Source organism: Brachycentrus maculatus, unplaced genomic scaffold (genome assembly GCF_059751285.1).
Source record: "Brachycentrus maculatus isolate JH-2025_06_01 unplaced genomic scaffold, ASM5975128v1 h1tg000514l, whole genome shotgun sequence".
Lineage (NCBI taxonomy): Eukaryota > Metazoa > Arthropoda > Insecta > Trichoptera > Brachycentridae > Brachycentrus > Brachycentrus maculatus.
The window spans coordinates 163,269-175,310 of record NW_028281260.1 but is presented as its reverse complement, the minus strand read 5'-3'; the positions used below and the strand labels follow the sequence as shown (position 1 = coordinate 175,310).

Sequence of the window (12,042 nt, the reverse complement as noted above, 5' to 3'; positions counted from 1 at the left end):
TTGTTAAACGTTACATTAAAAAATCTTCAATTATAATCTCATCCTTTTAAGTAAGTTGTTAAGGTTTAAATTCTGTATCACGACTATAAAATTAAATGGTGTCTTGGTGTATGGTTATAAACTGTATTTACAGTAAAATCGACGTATTTTCTTTGTCAAGTCACGACATAACCCTTTGGAGTCGCTTTAACTTATTATAAATAATAAACATTCTGCACTTTTGGGAAGTTTATTTTACTAGAATAATTATTTTTTTATTATTATTTATTGTATGAGACACCGAATTATCGACCTTACGGATGATATATTGATATATATATATATATATATATATATATATATATATATATATATATATATATATATATATATATATATATATATATATATATATATATATATATATATATATATATATATATATATATATATATATATATATATATATATTTATATATATATATATATATATAAATACACAAAGCACATGTCGTCTTTATACGAAAATATAAATTTACGAGTATACCATATTTATTCGTTATATCAGACACCTGATATAACAGAATTTTTAACTTGCAAAACATACGCCGTACTATATCTCACGTATCCTAAAAATATGTTATGTTTAGTTTTGCAATGAATATTACAAATTCCTTGTTTTTATTGTCTCCTGAATATTCAAAACCGAAGGAGCACTTTAGGATTTCCAGAATTCAATTATAATTCGTTGGTGTTTATAAGTATAAAATAACAGTAGACATGGAAATTATTATGTTACAAAGAAATTGATTGTTTTTGACATTTCTTAATGGAATTCCATTGTATTGCCATTTATTTGTCCAACAGTACCTACAAATAATGATTGTAAATAAATTCCGATAATTGTTTCGGCAGTCACTTTGTGGTTATATCCATCCATTTAAATTTGATTTTGATTAAACAAGGGAAATAAAGATATTTTTATTATTATGACACTTTTTGTGTATCGTTTTTTTCCAGTACATATATAATTTTTTTTATATTTTTTAAACATTTATTATAGAATATTCATCTTCAATCCCTTATCTGCACCCCAATGGTGCGTAGGGCACTGCATCATATAAACGCACTGTTATCTTGATCGTTAACACATGAAGGCATGGTGGTCAGCCCTCCGCTTCAGATACCAGTCTAGGGTTGAATAAATATTACATTGAAAAAATCATATGTATTTATTTGACCCCCCTCCCATTTATATTTATTCAAACCCGGGACCTCCATAACAGTATTCGAGCGCGCTAACTATAACAATATGGAGGCGAATTGAATATGGTACAAAATATATGTACTCAACACAAATCAGTAATTTTTAACCCTCTTAAAGAACTTTCAAATATGATTTTTTCTTACCATGAAAATATATGTTTTTACATGAGACATACAAAATTTATCTCCAATTAACAAAATTTAACGCTGAAGGGGTTAACACCATACAAACAATTTCTTTTAAGAGATGATACCCAGCATAAATTTTAACGAGAAGGGTATCCAAGCCAAACCTGCTATCTCTTTATACTATCCCAATTACTAAAATGTGACGACTACTGATATTTGTGACATTACATACATAAATGCTAAAGTTAGGGAATTCATGTTTATTTTAATTTTAATTTTACTTGGTAAATATCAATATTTTTTCAAATCTATTGTGACACGTGTTTTAATGCATTTCGCATCATTTTCAAACACCGTATACGGCTTTGAAAATTATATGGACGATGCGTTGAATACGTCTAAAATAAGTATTTCAAGTATTTCAAATACTTGAATGTTGAAAGGAGATGCATTAACGTAGAAGAGGCGAAGAATTTTTGCAAAGACAATGTTGTGGCGTTCTATTATCTCTGCCTAATCCTGCGGAAATTGGCGTGATGGTTAGGTAATTCTTATTTTATGATTCAATTCATACATGAGTATTTTTATGCCTATGAACAATGACAAGGCAGATGCATTTATTGCCATTATAAATAATAAAACTTGAAACGCTGCCTCGTCACCGCATTAAGTGCAGTCATTTATAATAACTACAAATTGAACTGCATTTTCAATACCCAATAAACTTAAAAGCTCTAAAGTCCAAAGCGACATACATAATCGTATATTGTAAATAACGCTCTGTTTTATTGGCGCTTAGACCTAATTTCCTTATTTCTCCCTTTGCAGTACGCGGACTTGCTACATCTTCATTTCGCATACCGTATACTGCAACATAACATAAATACGGGTGGCACAAAATTAATCACCCTTTCGGAAGATGTTTAAATTTTTGCAAATGGCGCCGTACGTCGATCATATTTGACATTTGTCAACTAGACAGCTGCAGGATACAAATAAATCAGGGTGGCCAAGATTAATCATCCCATTTCGTTTTTGGATTACTTTAATTGTAAATAATAAAGAAATGAATGGTGAAAATCTTTATATGGATCTATAAATCCTTAGCTCTACCCGACCTAGTTTCTCCAGGGTATGCTTGGCTACAATAGTTTAGAGACTAGAAGGAATGTGTATTTGATTACGCATTTTTATCGATTGTTGCGCGGTATGATCGATAATCTTGAAATTATCCGGAGCATTGGTCTGTATGTTCCCGATAGTCACCCAAGACAGCGTCGGCATAGATTGTTTCACATTCCTATACACAGGACCAACCTGCCGATGGTTATGCCTGTAGGAAGAGCTACCGCTATGTTGAACAATATCACATTGGATATTGATCTGTTCCATGTGTCCGAAGGAGTTTTCCGAATCGGGATTCTTCTACACCTTTAAGTCTTCTTGCTTACTTTTAATATATACGCCTTGAATATTGTTTATTATGTATATATTAGTTTTTTATTGAATAAATTGAAATTGAATAAATTTAATAATTTTTCTGTTAATTGGAAAATATGATACCCATCAAGTGGGTGCCGCCAGTGTTGATACACATTTGTGCCCGTTTTATCAATATGTTTGTATACTACAGCTGTCTTGTTGATATACGTCAAATATTATTGACGTTCGACGTCATTTGCAAAAATTACAACATCATCTGATCGAGTGATTAATTTTGTGCCCCCCTGTACTATATACAATACATGCACCTAATCGTAAAGCGCAAAGCGGAGCAGCAGATCTTTATGAATGCACTCGAGTCATGAATGCATCAACACAGTAATGTGCAATATGTTTCTGGTGGCGCATGTTTACGACAGCAAATCTCTAATGTCAAACGTCTTATTTACGACTGTTGAGTTATTGTGTACAAAGCGGCTACGGGTATGAGATACATACGGTAAACATGGTGTTATTAGAGATGTGACTTTGTGGTAACTGCTAATTTTTTGATTACCGGTAGTTTATATTTCAATGTTAAAGATGTCTTTACCTGATATACGTATGAAACGTATATCGTTCTTCCCTTTATATGAAAGAAGATGTTAGTATTAGCATCCCAGTACTGGCATTTGGCTGGCTTAAGCGATCACTTTATAAACTTGTGTAATGCCCATAAATGCAACATGGATGTTCAAATTGATTCTTATGTATTAATGCCATATGAATGTTCAATAATGGAAAGAATAGTGAACGTTACACAGGTGTATAAAGTGATCGACTAAGCCGGCCAAATATCAGGTAGTCAGCCCTTGGATGCTCAAACTTCTATCTTCTTTCATAAAAAAGGGAAGAATGATACATGTTTTATATCAAGTTGAGACAATTTTAAAATTGACGTCTCATCTGTAATAAACCAGTGTCCGATATATTAAATACTGTTAATATAGTTCATATTTTTTTTTTTTAGATCTAATTGCCAAATTACTAGGAGCTAGAAATATGCAATTCGTGACTGAATATATGCACTGATTGGTATTGGTATGGTATAAATCTTGAATTAAACATCCCCTTTTTCGGCTTAAATCCAGTTTTGTGTGTAAAGACTTGAACACATAAAAATATTATTAATTAAGTTATACCAGAATGTGTACAGAGATGTTATTTCTTATCATTATCAAGTTACAAGGGCGAAAATAGTAGCCAATTAAGAAGATTTAATATGAAATATAAGAATGTGTATTTATCTTGACCTGTAATATAAACTATTACACACTTGCAATGCGAAACCCCTAACTTTGTTTGCTGCTTTTAATCCTTTACTGGGATATTTTTACATTTTCTGTATAGCAACAATGTAAGAAAATATCAACTTTGTATTTATTTTCATAAACGTATTTAATTCACCATTAAAATAAATTATTTTTCCGCCTTTCCTCGTGTATAGTTTATTTTTCGTTCGTGCGTAATATCGTGGTACTTATTTATTTCAACGCAAAACGAATAGAAGCAAAAAACAGCTATTCTGAACAGTAAATAATCGCACGTTGGTCCCGATAATCCCATCCCACTGAAGATTTATGTATTAAATAAAACTTTTTATCACTCTAATTTCTCAAATGGGAGAAAATCGCTTCTGCGTTAGTTTTCCCGCCACGAGATTACTGAAGGGTCTTTGGCGCCAGGTATGTCGTCATTCAGCGCGGGAAAACAGATGCTACTTATTGGGTTTTTTAAACTATGATGTATGTTTAAAATATCGATAAATTATGCGCGGATTTGAGTATTTAAAACCTTCGACGCCATCGCAGTCTGGTGATATACGCGTTCATTAGCCAAGTGTAAAATATTCGGGCGCCATTTTTAATCCTCGCGCCAAAGGCTATCCATCTTTCTCTGCGGCTTTTTATTAATTCTATTAAAATAATATTTCGTGTTGCTGATAGGAGACCGGTGAACGGTGGGGCGTGCTTATTCATTTAATATGTGAGTCAATTTCGCCGCTAATACGTTTCGTATAAACATATTCATGCTCACGCAACGGTCACTTATAGAGTGAAAAATGTTTTATGTGAGTCGTATTAATATTTTTTTTATTATCACAAGTTTCATCTAAAAACTCTCGTTTTCACTAAACTTCGCCGAACAAAATCTACAGTAAATTATTCGGTATTTATTTAAATACTTTCGTACCTAATGAATCAATACAATAACCATTACATTTCTTTGTGGTACTTTTATTATCTTACAATTATTATATACACAAAGTTATATCGATTGTCGCTCAAGTAGCAACATGACGAATCTTTATTTTATAACCAAATGGAGATGAATACATAATGTTATGTCAAGTCTTTCGTAGGCACATTCCGCACCGACTTGTATGAGGATAATTTGTATCAACATCTTGCTAGAGGCGTCGCAGATTCATTTTTAAAAACATGGCTTATCAATATTGCTCGTCATGATTTTTGTCTCCTTAAATAAGCTTATGAAACCTCAAACATTACTAAAATATCACGTGTATCTGATATACGAGATTTGAAATCTGTAACAGGGATATTTTAAACGTTTAGATTGTATAAAAAATATAAACTTATTATTCAGGATTATTTTATGGATTTTTTTATTATTATTTGATTCGGCAGTCACTTTTTCGTAATTTCTATCCATTTTTAATTCAAGTTTTACTTAGTAAAATATCATGATTTTAAAAAATATTTTACGAAATAGTAATATTTACCATGTAAAACTTAAATTAAATATCTTTAATTCAGCCTTACATAATACCGCGATTTTCAAAACTCTTATACATCTATTCTCCAAATATTCACCTAAAGGATCACGTTTGAACGACGTTTTAATCCTTTTTACGATGTTTGAAAATGATGCATCGAAACACGTGTCACGATAGATTTGAAGTAATAGTGGTATTCACCAAGTAAAATAATAAAGTAAAGTAATAATTGTAACATATATAATAATATATGCCCTTAGCACTTACGGTGAACTTATATAGCACACATCTATATAAGTTCACCGTAAAAATTGTATATGTTTTTGAATTGGAGATAATAAGGTCACTTTATGACGAAAAGTGCTCAGAACTATCGATTTTAATTTAAATTCCATCGGTCCTAAATGACTCATAAAACTAAAAGACTGACCTCGCGCTCCGTTGAGATGATTCTAATCTAGCTTAAAATTATGCATATGTGAGAATACCACTATTTGAGTGAGATTTATGTTATCTGTTCCCATACCCTATAATATCCCATGGGATACAAGATCGTTAACATTTTTTATAGCTACGAAATACTAAACATCGATTTTAAATGTCATGTTTTATTTGATTTAATCAGCTTCAAATTCCTCTACTGAAATCCTGGTACAATTTTTGTGCCGTGGGTTTAAAAAAAAAATAATTATGAAATATTTTAAATTCTATTGCAAACATTGAGTAATGTTTCAATTACGAAATTTTAAATAAATAATAAAGAAATGTTTTTATTTATTTTAAAAGAAAATATTTGTATGTACCTACAGATAAAAGTAAATTGGCGGCCTTATTGCTAACTCAGTCTCTTGCAACCAACCAAAACCAAACCAATTTTTGTATGATTGTACCAAGATGTGTGTACGAGTATCTTATAGAGATGTATAAAATTAATAGTCAGGTAGTGTTTGTATCTATGTTAGAATAATAATAGAAAACAATAATTGTAATGAGTTGCAGTATGAATGATCATAAGTATATATATATATATAATTGCAATGCTGTATATTTTGATATTATTTTTTGACATCTCATCACAGATGAAGAAGAATCTGGAAGTTTGGGCATTTACGGGGCTGACGACCGTCATAGGCTGGTTTAAGTGATCACTTTACACACGTGTAACATTCACCAATTCTACCCATTATTGACAACCACACTACTCAAATTCTTGGAAGTTCTATATAAGTATATGAACCAATTCAGAAACCTTGTTCTTGAATCACTAGAACTACACTAGAGACATCTATTGGTGAGATGTAAAGAAGCTTTTTATCAAGCAGAAACTCTTATATTAGTATGTGAGGTCCGAATCCTGCATTATAATCACACACATGAGAAACGCCAGAAAATACCATTTTGAACCAGTATTTGGACACACTCAAAATGCTGTATATTTTGTATACAGCATTGCAATTATATATTATATTTTAAAAATTATATAAATTAAAAAGATTGTTAACTTTGTGGTATGGTATAACATTCTTCTTTATCATTCATCCTTCACTTTGGTTTTGGAATAACCGTTCAGTCTTCAGGTCAAATGTAGTCTACATGTAGTATTACACAAAGTGAAAGATGGATGATAAGGACAGTGTTGCAATACTTTATATTAACGAAACTTTTAAATTTATTAAATTAAGGAAGACAAAGGGAGTAGGATCCAGCGAGGAGTTTAGGGGTAGAGGTGGAAAAACTAAGAAATTGATGATATGCTTAAATAGTTATGGTTTCAAGGATAGATAATAATGTTTAACTTAAAATGTAACTTTGTTTTTAAAATCACTATAAATATATATATATATATATATATATATATATATATATATATATATATATATATATATATATATATATATATATATATATATATATATATATATATATATATATATATATATATATATATATATATATATATATATATATATATATATTGTAGTTATTTTTAAAACAAAGTTAGTGCTATAAATATAAATTATATACATAGTTATGTGTTGGTTGCCACGTCATCGCATATTTGTTCACGTTTTTTGTTGCGCAATTTGTCGGTTTGCACTACTAACTTATAAAATGGAATATTAGTGCTTTAAACATTGACTTTGTTAATTTTCTTTTAAAACGACTACTTTGTTTTGTACTCCTTAACATATTCCTTCCTTATCCTTGAATTATTAAATACTTCGGGTGTGAGTTGATTTGTTTACAAACTAAACCGAGAGAAAAGCAGTTTACTTAAACATCGTTTAATTTATTATAATCAAACTTCAACGAAAATCACTTAAATCAAACCGTTGAGAATTTGGCTTGAATATTCAATGCTTTATAAACTTTATTTAAACCAACTGAATTCCACGTCAACCGCACGAGAGGGACTAGTTATTTGCATATTTTTCGATTTTAATAGAAAACTCATTGAATCTATTGAATTACGGAATTTGTGGAAAATTGATGAACGGTATTTTATAAATTTGATGAAATGTTGCGGTTCTTTATCCAGCACCCGATAAATTCGTAGGATGACTGATAAAACGTCTATAAAACATTCGAGGTCATTTTTTCTCAGGTTCTTCAAATGCACCAATAACGCCATATAATATGCAAAAGGCAGTAATATAATATGTAAAAGGCAGTAATGCCGTAAATAAATAAATAAATAATATTGAATAAATATTTGAGTAGAAAAAAATATATATGTATGTATTCACTATTAAGACCTTACTTTCAACAATATAAATCATTAAGCATCCAGATTCACCTAAAGCCGGTTGTCAATTCACGCCATTTTTTAAAAATAATTTCTTATACGTGAATAATTTCTAAAAAACACAATACTTTTCAGTTAAATATTGTGTTTTTTAGAAATTTTGGCCGTCCTCGTTCTATTCTTTCGTTCGCATTCGCCATTTATACATTCTTAGTCATTCTCTCGTAACACATTCGCTCCAAATATTCATTCCACCTTAATTAATTTGTCGTAATATTTTCTATGATCCCTAGTTCAGCCTTACATTCCTTTCTAATATCTTCGTGCGAGAGTATGGCGTTCCATCCTCTCTGCACACCCCTGCAGGGAAACGGCTTGATGTCAGTAGTAGTAATAGTTATTTTTAATGACGTAGTATTGATAATTTTAATTTACACTCGCATATGGAGAGATTTATTGGGTTATTTAAATATTTCGACCTCAAATTTGCATCAAATCATTCCGCTATGGCATCAATAAATCAATTATCTCGATAATTAATACCATATTGTGGTGATTGATGAAATTATTATGTATTCAAATATGTATTAGGATTAGTGCGCACACCCAATAAACTTCTATTGTTCCATTTTTTGTAAATATCACCACCATATTAAGTATGCGTTATACGCGCCGAAATTATTAATATACAATAGGTATCTACTATAATAAAATACTTTAAGGGGATATTCGCTAGCACAGAATTCATTTCACCGGAGACCACCGGAGAAGTCACATGTCTGTTCACACCCGATTTAAAAAATATATTTTAGACATATATATATATATATATATATATATATATATATATATATATATATATATATATATATATATATATATATATATATATATATATATATATATATATATATATATATATATATATATATATATATATATATATATATATATATATATATATATATATATATATATATATATATATATATATATATATATATATATATATATATATATATATATATATATATATATATATATATATATATATATATATATATATATATATATATATATATATATATATATGTATATAGATTTTAGATTTAGTTTTTTTTATATACTTATACAATTTTTTTTGTTTTTTAGAATATACTTATGTACAAAAAATATTTTATTTATATTTTTTAACTCCTTACCTTTCAATAAATCTTTTCTTCTCAAAACCATATAATTAGTTCGAATATAAATTTATTTTTTCACTGCACAAACGGTGAAATAACTGTTTTTGTTTCAATTACGTAAAATGTTACCTGGATTTTAAGAGAAAATTAAGTTGCGACTTAACGAATGCTGGGCCTTAAATTTTCCAGGTCCTGTATTATATTTTTTGGCTCGACAATTTCAAAAGTTGTGTCTCAGTTTGAATCAAGTTTAAAAAAATAATTGTTGAAGAGGCGAAGATTGTGGGCAAAAACAGAGTGGTGTGTCGTTCTATTCTCTCTGCTTACCCCTGCGGGGAAGCGGCGTGATGGTCAGTTTGTTAGTTTTTTGAGATTTTTGTAATAAATTTTAATTTTGTTATTTCTTACCCACCCTATTGTGTCAACCATTACAATAAAGTTATTTTAAGAATGAGTTGAAGGTCGTCATCGAATAACATTATTTTATTTTGAATCGTGAATATTTATGAGACATAGCTATGCTTTCCAGTTAAAGTTTAGATTTTACTCTAAAGTAAATTCAGTAAATTCAGGACCTCACATACACATACACATAGAGTTTCTGCTTAGTAAAAAAAAACTTCACCAATATGTAGATGTCTCTAGTGAAGTTCTAGTTATTCAAGAACAAGGTTTCTAAATTGGTTCATATATATACAACTTCCAAGAATTTGAGTAGTGTGGTTGTCAATAATAGGTGAATAATAGGTGAAAAATACTCCTATAATTAGAGATAATTCAGATTTATTTAAAAATGTATTTTTAATGTACATTCTAAAAAAAAAACAAATATAATGTAAATTCTAAAAAAAAATGGCCGTAACTGAATTCTATTATTGCGAGTAATGCCTTAAGAGAAGGAAGGAATGATTATTTATGTGTTTTTATTATTTCTTATCGATGTTTACATGTATTTCAGCACCCTTTGCCTTAAGTGCATTGTTCACTGTATAATCGAAGCCCGGTTCTGCAACAACTACCATATTGCATTCATGGAGAACACGCGTCCAGTTTCACCCTCCCGAAACATTATACCCCGAGACATTATTTATAAATAAGAAATGGAATCAGTGGGATTCGCATGTGTGAAAATGTATCAGATTGTATTTTCACCTATTGATCAGAACATCTGTAGTTTTCGAAACTAGTCGAGTTTACATTAATATACTCAAAAGTGTTCTTATACAAGTGTTTTATTTTTATATTCGAATCATGTTTTTCCACAAACTTGATGCCGAATTACCGAATAGAAAATAGCAGCATTAGACACTCAAGATTGCATATCCGTTCTCGTACATTTTTTTAATTATGACTCAGTAATGTTAGGATCCCTTGATGAAAGAGTACTTGAAAAGTGTTACGAATTATTTATTATAATCTATTGTGAGATATCGCTTACTCCTTTCAACAACGTCTTATATCAAAAAACTTGATTTTTCTGGAGTTCGTTTTTAAAGTTTAAAAATATAATAAAATGTATTAAAAATAAATACTAAGCCACTTATTGAACTTCTTACTGTGTAGCAGATCTTTTTAGGTAAAGCCTGAAGGTTTTTTTTATCCATTTGAAAAATATTTAGCAAATTAAAAAAAAAATTAACAATAACTTTTCTTCAAAATGCAAAACAAACACTTTCTGCCCTGTAGCGGGTAAATATTAAGTTGAAGATATGCCGCTTTTGCTGGAATATAAAACATTTTCTGGGCATTTCGAAAACACGCACAACTGAAAATTGACGACATTTGATTTATGACGTTGTTGAAAGGAGTGAGCGATATGACTAGCTAACTAACTTACCATCAAGCCGCTTCCCCGCAGGGGTAGATAGGAGGAAAAGAACCCCACATTCTTCACCTCCTTAACATACATGCATCTCCTGATACATAATCGCCGATTATTCCTGACTTGACCACAAAAAAACTACTTATTCCAGGCAAAAATAATACAACAGCCGGTTTTTATTCCTCGTATTTTTTTTATTACGTATATAAATCTGTTGAAATATCAGCATGACTCTAATTACCATAAATTTAATTAAAAAATAATATAATCATCAAAGTCTTTCTTCGCGATTCATATATAGCAACCACGATTCGTGTTGCGCAGTGTTAACTGCCATGAATACTTGATAAATAAATAATAATTAATATAATAATCTGATCCTTGACATTTTTAATAGATCTATTATAATTACATGCAATATGGCTTAGATTTTTTACAGTAATAAACTATAGCTTACGTGTGCAATTATGTAAAATTATTTGATGATCAACACCGTGTATATTATGGCATAAGACTCACTGCCTCGGGGAAGACTGCAATGAGTCAAAACTTATTATTTTACATCACAAGTTATGAAAGGTTATAACAATTAATTAAATTTTGCAATGTATACACGATTTTTACAGCGGTTTTTGCACGATTTTTATTGATGTGCTCAACTGATTCAAACACTTATTTTGGAAATAATCGATTC

At 29.7% G+C, this 12,042-nt stretch overlaps 1 protein-coding gene across 1 annotated transcript in view; it reads left to right on the top strand.

The window, feature by feature from the left end:
• The window catches only part of LOC148301799 (putative G protein-coupled receptor Mth-like 1), a 193,626-nt gene that overhangs the window by 56,063 nt on the left and 125,521 nt on the right, over positions 1 to 12,042 (top strand). The gene's annotated exons all lie outside the window — the stretch shown is intronic.